The following is a 12,477-nucleotide window of genomic DNA, read 5'->3' as shown; positions in this document are numbered from 1 at the left end:
TCCTTGCTTGGACAGCTTGTCGCTTGGAACTGCCTTGAGCACTTCCTTTGAATTTGACGTAAACTTAGTCAGGTTGAAGCTACCTCGGGCAAGGATGTTGACCATGTCTTGAGCCAGGTGAATGGCTGACTGCTCATCATTCTGGGAAGGGAGAGCGTCATCAACCATAGAAATTTCTTTTTACAGCTGCGATGACACTGGGGCTGAAGTCCTCGGCATTGTCGTCAGCGACTCGCCGCAGAGTGGAATTTGCAACACAAGGGGAGGACGCTGCTCCAAATATGTGTACTTGCATAACATAAACATCGGGTGGGTCTTCATAGCCATTTGTCCACCAAAGGAACCTCAATGAGTCCTGGTCTTAGCGAAGTTCCTTCGTATTCGGCTGCCGCATCGAAAACTATGCGCAACTTTCCAGGCTTGGTAGGGCTAGTTACCGGGTGATGTGGGAGATACCAATGGTTACTGGATTCCGTAGCCAACTCTTTCTCTGACAACTTGCGAGCGAATCCACTGCTGATGTAACTGTACATTACTTCACGATACTTAGTGGCCATCTCCTCGTTACCCGATTTCGTCAAGCAAGGACTCTAGGCGTTGTTTCACCATAGCAAGATTATTTGGAAACTGGCGCTCATCCTTCTTCCAAAGCATGCCCACTTCATAACGTCTATCGACGAGACGTGTGGTGTCTTCAATTATTTGCATTGCTCTCTTGTCCTCAACTGAGAGGGGCTTCTCTCCTGACTTAACAGCTCCATAGTCTTCGAGTTTCCAGAATTTCTCAATTAGGTCAACTGGCTTATGATCAACTGAAACAAAGTTTACTGAGACTCCCTTCGGATCCTTGACGCCATAGCGACCAGCAATGCACCAATCAAGGGGGTATCGACAACCATAGAGTCCTTTCTTCTCATCTTCGGGAACTGTAACTTCTTTCTGTATGTGCACGTAGGGGATGTTGTTTCCCACGAGAATGGAGACTCTCTTAACATCAACTGCTGGAAACTCAATGTCACATAAGTGAGGGTAGTTCTGGACGTCAATTTGCTCTGGCAGGGCTCGCTGTGACTGGTTAAGGTCAGGTAGAACATAGGCTTCAGAAACCTCAATACTTTCTCCAAAACTTTCCAAAGAGCTCAAGGTAAAGGATACTCGATTAGACTCCACAACATTGTCACTGCTTGTGATTGTATTAATTCTAACCTGCTCAGGTGTTCCTTGTATGTCAAGGTAATCAACTAAACTGCGGTCAACGAGGGTGTCAGTACAGCCGCTATCTAGAAAGGCGTAGGTGGAGACAGCATTGCCATTCTCGGCGGTGATAATGACAGGAACAACGTTCAACAAAACTTGTGTTTCTGTGGTAGACAAACTGGCAGATAATATGGCTGTTGTTTCAGGTATGCCTAAATTAGCACTTGCAGTTTGCCCCGTATTTACGCCCTCGTGACTTGTGGGATAGGAGGTAGCTGAAGGCTTGTCACCTTTATCCTTGGAATCCTTATTGATCGGTGGGTTGGGGCGGCGACTATCCTGGGTCTGATCAGTATGCAGAAGACTAAGATGACGACCAGGGCATTTTGAACATGCTGGCGGTTCAGGGCAAGAACCAGAACCGTGTCCAGGCCTTTCAAGGCCACAGTTAAAACAAAATCCACAAGATGCCGCATACTGTCGTCGGACTGCCACATGTTCACACTTCTTGATGATGGGGCAATGCTGAAGCTTGTGTCGCTTAGATTTACAGATTCCACAGTTTTTTTTGAGCTAGGGGCAGGAAGTTTAGTTTCAACATCCGTGGCACTGATTGTGGGATTCTTTGGTGGAGGTGGAGGCTTAGGAGGCAACTTGGTTTCTTTATTCTCACGCTTCAACATTTGACCTCCAAACACTGGGTCGTTCCTAATGGATGCTTGTCTCTTTACAAAGGCGGCGATGTCCTTCAGCCGAGGAGACCTTCCGCTCTTGACAATCTCATAATTCTCGTTTTGCCACTGATGATGAGATCATTAGGCAGACAGCTAACTATGCGTCTAAGGTTCGTTGCAACACTTGCTTCACGTTCAACGTCGCCTTGAAGGATTCTTGTAGCCGCATTCAGCTTCTCAGAAAAGTTCATAAGTCCAATATTGTCACCATAGGTCAACTTGGGACCTGATACGAGGTCTTCTATGCATGCTTGAGTCACCCTTATGGTCTGACCAAAGCGTTCCTCCAGGGTTTTCATGATGTCGATGAATGAGCAACCTCTGTTTCGTTTTACCACTTCCAATGCTTCTCCGGTAACAAACTTAGGGAGGTATTAAACACGCTGGGCATCAGTTAGCAAATCGCTTTCAAGGTGCGTACAAATTTGTTCACGAAAGGAGGGAAAATCCACTGGATTTCCACTAAACTGTGTCGGTCGCATTCCACTTAGCATTTGTGCCTTCCACATTGCTGCAATGGGATCATGTGGGACCTGTTCACCACGAGTAACACTCTGTGACGGTTTAACACCAGGTACTCTAAAGGACTGGAGTGGCTTTATGCTGTCAGGGGTCTTACGCACATTAGATCCTATCGCTGAGAGGGATGACGTCGGCTGAGTTGTCATGCTGAACTGAGATTTGGTATTATTTTATGGAAACAGGAGGGATTGGCTCTTTCCGAGAAGGATTTAGTTGAGACACCTCACTAATAGCATAACTGGCACCTGGGTTGGTATTAAATCTGCTGGTCTCCATTTTCTCAGAAACGACTGGGGTAGAATGTGGACGTTTATCAACTAGAAATGTGGCAGCATCCAAAGGACCAGCTGCTCCAGGTGTCAGAGCTTCCTCATCGTTGTACTCCATTTCAATTTTCCATTCTAGCTCAGCTAATGTTGCTTGCTCTTCAAGACGCCTAAGTTCCATTCTTTGTTTATGTTTGTATGCCATTCGAGCTGCTTCGGCTTCTTCCTTTGCCCTAGCCCTTGCTAGGTCCAATTTCATTTTTGAGACAAGCACCTTTTTCAAGGATTTTTTACGTGAGGATCCGGACACATTGGAAGACTTAGAGGAAACTGACACATTGTCATCACGATCCCCGTCCTGGTCTAGTAGTCCAGGATTCATCTGAGCATTTCCAGGCAAAAGGTCTATTTTTTGCAACAAACCTTCACACTCATCAATGATGTCACGGGTCTCTCGTTCTAGATTGGAATAACGACTCTGTACATCTTCCAAGCGTTTTCTCTCATTTATCCCAGCAAGGTATTTCATATGTAGCCCTTCGAGTGTCTTCCATTTTTCCGAGAGTAGGTCAAGGGATTTCTTAACCTCCTCTGGGCCTTGGCTGGTATTAAGCTTAGACTGAATTTCTTTCAGTAAATTTTCAATTTCTTTGCTTACATTTGTCCACAGCATAGACGTGCTGCGTTGCTCCTGGGAATCCCTTTGCCGTTCCAATTCCGTGAAATCGACCCGGTTGTTTGGTGGGGGCCTGGGTCTGAGCGAGGGGCCATTGTAGTAGCTTAATGGCCGAGTAAACACATTTGTTGTCGTACAAATAGAACTAATGTTACCTTCTACGGCTTCTACTGTCGTTGTACAAATCCTTCCGGGAAACTGAGTAGGAAAATGGGGCAATCCACGATCCATTCCAGGTCCAGCATAACCCAAACTGCTCAAACCATAAACATCCATTCCACTGTCGAGGCTGAAATCCAATTGATCCGATGCATCCATCGCTCGACGAAATCCACTCACAATCCAATATTTAGGAAGAACATTTTTTTACTGATGTTCGGGACAATTCACAGAATCTTTTCAACACGCAGTCGTAAACTCAACGCGTTAATTGCGATGCTCGATGTACCAATGTACAAACATCTCCACGGCTTGACAACTTGATCGACACGCTGACTTGTTACGCCTACGGTAAAAAACTGAACAAAACAAACCTAATTTTACAATACATTCGGAATATAGGAAAAACAGGAACTATGAAATCAAAACTTACATGTTCTATGCGGTTTAGGTGGTGAAAACTGTCTCAAAAAACAACACTGTCGAGCAATCCGCCCGACACGAAACTCTTTCCATCACAAACCATGTGCGATCGAGTCACGTGACTCGACCCAGTCCGAGCAATTAATGTGCTTATTCAGATTCCCTGATTTCCAATATTGGGTGTTGAGATTGCTACACGATGGAGTTGGTCGCCAACAGTTTTCTAGAAACTGTACTTTATCAGCGTCACTTAACTTTTCTGCTGACTTTACAACATGACTTATATCATACGGAACATCGGATACAGGGTTTGCTTCACCGCAATTATCGTCACGAGGGTCTACGAAAAATGGAAAATGAGCGGATTAAATCTCACCAAACAACAACCAATCAACAGTTAAACAATTTAATAAAAAAAATAGTTACAAAACAATACATTTATTATCCACTGCTGGATTCAACCATGCTGAAAACGCTTTATACAAATACAGTTTATAGTTACAATTATAGTCTAATGATGGCAATGCACTACAGTATTTTATTGTATCATATTATATATTTCAAACATGGCGCTAATGAAATTCCCCCTGCTCTTCTAGTTGTGACTGGAGCTCCTCCCCAAATATACTCCCTCATCAAGTCAACCCAGGCAGGTGGGGGACCCCAGGCTGGTGTTATCGGGAATGTCTCAATATTTTTTGCTGTTTGCAAAATTACCCTTACATTTTCCCCTGTTAGTGACACGTTGATATCGAAAGCTCTAATCATTTTGAGGCACGTTATCACTCTAAAAGTGTCAATTAAGCTAGGAATATGGTTTTCTTCAAATTGATGCAATTTGTTATATCTATGGCTCTTGGAAATGACCCACAAGACCCTCGACTGAGCACATGGGTTGGTAAGTGCGAACGTTTCCCTGCAAATTTCGCAATAATGAGCCAATCAGAATCTTACTTCGCCTCACTAGGCATTGTCAAATGGCTTCCTTGCGAACAACAACCATCTTTATTTTCTATTTCAAACAGTGACATTTCGAATTTTTTTTTACTGAAAAATGGGGGGTGGATATCCACCCTATCCACCCCCCCTGTATCCGCCCCTGACTTCTCGCAGATTACAGATCTCCATCGATCACTAGCCATGTGCTCTTCCGAAAAAAACAAACACAAAAGTATCCCATAATGTTTTGAACAGTTCCAGTCCTAACCACGCGTGGGTTGGTAATGCCTGACTGAATCTTACATAATTAACATGACTCAAATCTCGACAAATTGGCCTTTCGTTTCTCTTGAGGCATGCAGTGTGGGTACTGTTATGTTTATTGGCAAGCTTTTCGTGTTGACCAAACCTGCCCATTCCAAAAAAGCTTCACACGAAGAGGACTTGGTGACTTCATGTATAAACTCAGCTGCAGCTTTGTAGTTCTTCTTGGCATCTGATGAGATATTACTTTTCCCCAGTTTTTGGCAAAGGTGGTAAAGTGTATCCACATTTCTGGCATAGGCAGTGCTGTAAAGGTGGTCCCATGTATGCTATAATATCAAATATGAAATTTAAGTTAAAAGACAAGTAAATAACTTATTTATTTTTAAAAACCACTGTCAATATGAAGTGACCGTCAACCAAGTCACATCTTGCCATCTACCACAAATTCCAACCATAAACAATACAAATCAAAGAGGTCTATGACCTACTCGTGGCGTTGTTTGTCGCCTTGCCTGGTGATTTCCGGGCGCAGGTCGCTAGGTCTTTTCTCGTCGTGGCTCAGTGGTCTCTCGCGCTGCGGTGCCGGGTCGCCCCCCTGTGGCTTCTTTTTCTTCTTTTTTCCGTTTCTCTGTCTTGTTGGTCTCTCTTCTTCCTTTCCCGGCCTCCACCTCACTGTCACTCGCGCATTTCTCGGGCGTGTTCTTCAGGGTGGTTTTTCTCACTTTTCTTTGTTCCTGTCTGTTCCACCGACTGCGCCCGTGAGCACTTTCATTGTTCAACGATGGAAGGAAGGACGGATGGATGGATGGGGATGGCTCGTCCCCTTCTCGTTCATTATGCATACGAGTAAATAGGCGAGGCATTGACAATATAATAATTTTATTATTATGATGTAACTGCACATCAAACTAAAATAAAGTAAATAATTATTAGACATAAAAATAACTATTAAAGCATGATTATTTAATTTGCAATTTTATAGGAATTTAAAATGACTGCTTGGCATACCCTACTGCAGGTGCTTCAGTGATGTATCAAATTGGTCTGCTTTGTAGACAAATGCAGCTTGTGTTTTCTTTGCCCCTGTTACCCTCCCACGGCCCAGCAAATACCAATCAAAGGTACATGATGGTCCTTCAAAATCTTTGATGTATTGGGGGAGGTTGTTGTGGTTGAACATCAAATAGTTTCATGGGGCTGGTTCAGGGACGTCATTGTGGTAGCTTCGGCCTGAATAGCACAGAGAGCTCAGACATAAACAACAACAATGTTTAATGCTACCCCATTAATATTCTTCGACCACCTGCTTCAATTCGATAGCCCATAATATACAAGACATCATGTGACTAAAACTAACTTCTGGTTGGGGTAGATACACTACAGTCTGATACCGACATACTTCCACCAACTGTGATCTAATTGTATTGGACCACTGGCAAACCAATGATTTCTGATGGCTTTCCATTTCCTTTGATTAAAACTACCTTGGCACAACCTGCTTGAGAGATAAAAGGCAAGGGAAATACTCCACCAGCACAGTGTAATCTTTTTTCTAATCCTAAAGCTCACTATTTGACATCAGAATTCGGTAGCCTTGAATTCAAAATTATCAAAGATCACGCACAAAATTGTTTCCCTTCCTGGACCTCAACTCGGCCATGATCCACTAGGCCGTCACCAAGGACATAAATTCTAGTATGACGTGGTATGTTGCAAATCATTGAGCTAAACCAAGAACACTGCATGAATGTAAGAAATCCTATTGTTAGTTGTTAATTATTTATTGTTTTATCAAACATTGGGAACCAGAAATGACCAGTGTGACTAGCTACAAAACAAACAGATCAAATTTGATGTAAAATGCAACAAGGAGGCACACTCGATGTAATCATTTTACAGTCAACTCTCTCTAAGACGGACACTGTCGGGACCGGCCCAAACTGTCCGGCTTATAGAGGTGTCCGCCTTATAGAGAGTCGAGGTAACGTGACACCAGAAATTTTGAGACGATAAAGCTAAACGGCTAGGCACAACGAATACATGTCTGTTTTAGTCGCTTACGTTAGCAAAACCTATAAAGTGGAACAAAAATAATATCAGAGATTCGACTTGTTTGTTAATAACAAACGGTGATACTGTAAGTAGAAAACTAAATCTACAAGTTTAAGCATAGAAGTAATGCGTTTTAGCGGATTGTTTTTGGTAAATTTGGTATTCTAAAGGCGCTTAACTGCTATGCTATATGTCGATAACAAGTTTTGAAGTATTATTCCCGAAAAAATAACTTTAAGTGCCTGTATGTTGGCGGTTTCAAAGTGTCCGTTGTCTGTCTAAGGCCTGGGTCGCACTTGGGACAAAATCGGGACAAGTTTATTTTGATAACCAAAAAAATTGTCAGATTCCTGTCATCAGTTGAGCACGCCAAGTGCGACCTACTTGTCCCTACGCAGCAAAAAAACTTGTCCACAGAGACAAATCTTCAAAGAAGCCGTCGTCCTGCCTCAACGCAGGACTTTTTACAAACAACAAACAAAAATTGTTTTTCTTTCGCTTCGCATTTTGCTGTCTAGCCTGATGAATACGAATTCAAGCGGTTTTCGACCGAATATTTGGGAAAAGATCCCTCCCAAGAAATTCAAATGAAAGAAAAGATCGGTATAGGCTAGGGCAACTGTTCTGTAGCCGCAGTCCGAATCCTGATGCACAGCAATTTGCTCATCAAATTTTCCGCTTTATACGGCAGCACGCTTTCTTTTATATGAGCTTCGACATTGTTACGAACGCTTGCATTAAGAAGGTAGAAACAAAAATTTGCTTTGATTTGATTCAATGCGACCGGTTTGTCTCTCCCTTTTGAATGTTATTTTTGCTGCGAAATTAACACAGTATCAAGTGACGGGTAATTTTGTGTCCAAGTGCGACCCTAAATACAACAATTCAAATTGTCCCGGACAAGTTCCGAGACAAACATTGTCCTCAACATCTTGCAACATTTCAAATGTTTGTCTCAATTGCGACCCGTGCCTTAGAGAGGTGTCCGTCTTACAGAGAGTTTTCTTACAGTAAAATGACTAAAAAACGGCAGGGACCATAACCAGGTGTCCTTCTTATGGAGGTGTCCGTCTTATAGAGGTGTCTGTTAAGAGAGAGTTGACTGTATTTACAACTGGCAATATGTTCTTTTGGCTCGTCACGCCATCTTTCTTCCAAAACGTTGCGTGATGAGCTTCATCTCGCACTTATCATCTTCCCTTAATTTTAATGAGGTATATGACCATCTCGGTTTTATGCCATTGCCTGCCTACCTTGGGTCTATTTTACCTCTAGGTCGCACGCACTTCCATAATCTCTGCATGATTACTACTAGTAATCATGTGCCTTTGCATGTTCTTGCGAACTGTTGTATATTTCCTGATAAAATCATTGCTTTTAAATTTCGCTACGTAACTTTTAATATTTTTGAAAGAGGAAATTGGTCTCTCCAGTATCCAGAATAAATTTTTTGTTCCATCGCCATGCACTTATCCTTTTCCTGTGGCCCCTCTGCTGTAAAAAGCACTCGCAAGTCTGTTTGTCTTCAAAACTTTATTTAATTAGCACTTAGTAACTAAAAACACAGTCTTCTGTTTACTGCTCGTGCCTTTATTTATTCACTGGGCTATTTTTTCCCGCATGTTGCCTTTCATTGTGCCTTGTCAAATGGCCACTCTTGTTTGTTGCATAGTTGCAATGCTCACACTTCATTCTTTTGGGGTGATGTATGCTGTTTAATATGACTGGGCCTGTAACCTGTCTAGAGATGTGAATGTCTTGTCATCACCTAAAGATCGAAATTGAATAGACACAAGTTCTGTTGATTTCAAGTTGTGGAGTATGTGTTGTTATCAAACCTGGCTGCCATTTTTTTCATCCAAAGGAATGTGCCATAGTACCACAGTACACCATTTACCATGCATGGTGTTTTTGTCATAGTGTAAAATCCTTTACCAGATCTTAAGAATCAAAGATTTGGACTCATATATTTTCAATAGCTGATTTTATTTAAGACAGCCACATCTTTCCATAATGACTCAGTCAATATTATATATTCTTGCTACTCTGATCTAGCAGGTAGAATACAGCAGAGTGCTGTTTGCATTTTCATGAACATGAATAAATTGCACCTAAGCAAATGGTGATGTTAATTATTTCAACATACCTCTGCAAATCCAATTATTGTCCACAAGATCCCCACTTCTTTTCTTTGGGTGCTATGCGTCAATTACATGTTCGTCACAAGCTTCTGCTGTGCTAAATTTACTGTTGCAACCGTTGAAGGGGCACTGAAATTCAACAGGGTTACTACTCTCCATTTGCCGTGGGGGGACCCATCTGGATTTCATATCCAAGTAGGGTCTTGGTGTTTTCTGGCTTTCCCACTTTTGACACATTTCCAAAACGTCTATGCGTCGTGTTGTTTCCTGTATAGATGAAAAAAAAAATGTGTCCTTTGCTTGGAAAATTGTTACATATGTAAACTTATTGGAGAGTCATTCACTTTTACCGGTTTAGGTGGCAATGGTGGGAGCCTTCTTCTGTTCTCATGCTGTTCCTGGTTCTTCTTTTTACAAAATCCCTTGTGGCAGTGTCTTTCAATTTTTGTATTCTTGCATGGTCTGCAGGTTGTTCAGCTATGAAAAGAAAGACTTCATCTCAACATTTTTTTGTGACTGATATTTTTTGTGAGCATGTCCCTTGTGAGTACACAAATACTGAACTAAGGGGTTATTGACAAAAAATATTAATTATGTTTATTAAAATGCATTTTTGCAAATGATATAAACAACTTAAACGGTAGTAATATGTCTGTTATGCAAATTTCCCAAATTGTATACATGTATTGTCTACTTCTTTTTGAGAATCAAATAAATATGTTCCCCAAGCATTTTGTGTATTATGAAGGCATTTTTGGGCAGTCCTCAAAATCACAACGGTGTTGTTCATTTAAATTACAGTTGAAAGTAGTTTCCTCTCCTGGGATTTTTGGTGCATGTCCCCCAACGTGGCTTATTGTACTTTGCGAAACGAAACGAAACGAAGTGAAAAATCTGTACTTTGCAAGGTGAAAAATCTGTTCTTTACAAAGTCAAAAATCTGTACTTTGTGAAGTGAGAAATCTGTACTTTGCGAAGTGTAAAATCTGTACTTTGCGAAGTGACAAATCTGTACTTTGTGAAGTGAGGAATCTGTATCACAAGGTGGGTGAAAAAGTAGAAAACCATAACTGGCCACAAGAATGATGCCATAAGTTGTCCAAAACTTTGCAGTTAAACCACTTAATTAAGGGCTAGTGGTTTCCACCTCAGTTTGTTCTGACATGATTTCTGCAGTATATAAGAGAAATGTGATCACTGTGTTAAACAAACCTTTAGCTTTCTTTATGGGCTCATACTCATCCATACATTTTGCATACTCTGCTGGAAAAAGTTCTTCTGCTTCTGTTTGAGTTGTGATGTTCTTTAATAGAGCCTGCAAACAATAATTATAATTAGCACTGGGGATGGCTCTTAGTCTTTCTTCTCTCTCAGCAGCATCTGGAGTCCTAATGAAATAGACAACAACAAGTAGGCTGTACTGTAAATACAACTTTTAATCCGATTTACCACTAGGAGGATGTGCACTTTCAGTAGTCATTTTATTTGCATCTGGCAATATTATCAGCATAGTTTTATAGGCTATAGAGTGCTCACCAGGCATAATCAGTGCAGCAGTGTCCGTGTACTCTTCAATGATTCTTTTGACATAAAGGTGAACCACAGCAGAATTCTGTGCCCACCCTCCAAGCCTCCTTAACTGAGCTATATGTGTGTCTTCAAATTTCCCTCCGTTTTCGATCGCAGCAGTAAGCACGAACCTTGTTGCAAAACCCTGCAATGAGAAGGTGACAAATTGAGCGTTGTAAAACCACAGGAGTAAGAATGTTGTAGTAGGCTGACCATGTGCCAATTGGACCACATTTTTATAAGATACCATTTGTCTAAAAATTGGCAGCAGATCGGTTTTGCCTAAATAAAATAGAAATGTTTTCTTTTAGGGAAAGGTAGTAAACATTTTGGATTGTCGCTGAAGATACCCCGACCATCACATCATTTAGTGATATTTAACAAGTGGACACATTTATCCATGTTCTACACCCTTATAGGCTATAGAAACGACGTCAGGAAATGTTCGAGACCCAAATCACGGCTCATGGTTTCACTGCAATTTTTTGGATTTCTTATTTTCTTCATGAAATAAGACCCTAAGACTGGTATGTTGTTATAACCTTAATGTGAGAACCTTCTTTGGCTAATCTAGAAAAGATAGTTTAATTTCTACCCTACAGGTTTTATTTTAAGTCACAAACTTCAAATCAATCGACAGCCGTTGCAATGAAGAGTCTATTTTAAGAGTTGGAATCATGCTATTATTTTGAGTGATACTTTATTTTTTATTCTCGATGACCACTTTATTGTACTTACTGATCTGTAAGACTTGTGTGACAGATTTTTGCCAATTTATATCCTGCTGAAACAATACTGGTTTCCACCTGCCTTCTTAAACCCTGTGTGGTCAGTGGTGCGTTCTGTAATGAAATTGGTATACAGGATGAAATGTATTGGATACCCATATGTTTTGTTTCATGTGAGAAGAGTTACCCTATGTTCTCAATTCAATGCCAGTAATGTAATTAATCCTCGTCAGTGTAGATCTCCATGATTGACTTAAAAATGTACCCCTCATGTATGTCTTGGGGATATAAAAAGTGGTTTGTATGTTAGAGTGAAACATGTTTGTCAAAAAACAATGGACAAAAACCCTCGATCGATAAACATCAGGCCTAAATGAAGTGCAGTACTAAAAAAAATCCAGGGCCATCAGGGGTGAAAACCATGCTAACAGTTGTGCACATGGTTAATGCAGTAGCTCTTGTGGATTGCAATAAAAATGTGCGACTTCTGCCAACACTTATATTTTTGATTGGAATGGTAATATTTAAGGTGATTGTTGCTACTTCTTCTATCAGAACACAAAAGAACTGGTTTTTAATTAACCTTGAGTGTGTGTGTCGAACAGTCAGTTTGACAAAGAAATGGCCGTTCCTGGACACCACTTTTAAAGGCAAACTTTCTTTCCTGCCAGGCAATGACTGGATCTTCTTTAAATACTCCCCGTCGGGCTAAATGTAGGAAGCCCAAAAGCACGGGGCAGTAAGGATTTCCACTTGTTAGGGGCGTAAATGTGAAGAGTCTCCTAGGAAAAATGGCAAGATCTT

General features: G+C 41.3%; 1 long non-coding RNA gene across 1 annotated transcript; it reads right to left on the bottom strand.

Annotated features, from left to right (window-relative positions):
* Window positions 1–4,551: 4,551 nt before the first annotated feature.
* On the bottom strand, window positions 4,552–12,148 carry LOC144659508 (uncharacterized). The gene is made up of 7 exons (XR_013571916.1): window positions 11,684–12,148; window positions 10,913–11,090; window positions 10,589–10,691; window positions 9,727–9,853; window positions 9,382–9,643; window positions 6,192–6,413; window positions 4,552–5,509 (listed from the first exon to the last, which is right to left on the bottom strand). It is a non-coding gene; the product is annotated as an uncharacterized LOC144659508 (long non-coding RNA).
* Window positions 12,149–12,477: the final 329 nt, after the last annotated feature.

Source organism: Oculina patagonica, chromosome 7 (genome assembly GCF_052425735.1).
Source record: "Oculina patagonica isolate OP01 chromosome 7, crgOcupat, whole genome shotgun sequence".
Taxonomy (NCBI): Eukaryota; Metazoa; Cnidaria; class Anthozoa; order Scleractinia; family Oculinidae; genus Oculina; species Oculina patagonica.
The sequence above is the reverse complement of the archived record's forward strand: the minus strand, read 5'-3'. Positions and strand labels throughout refer to the sequence as shown.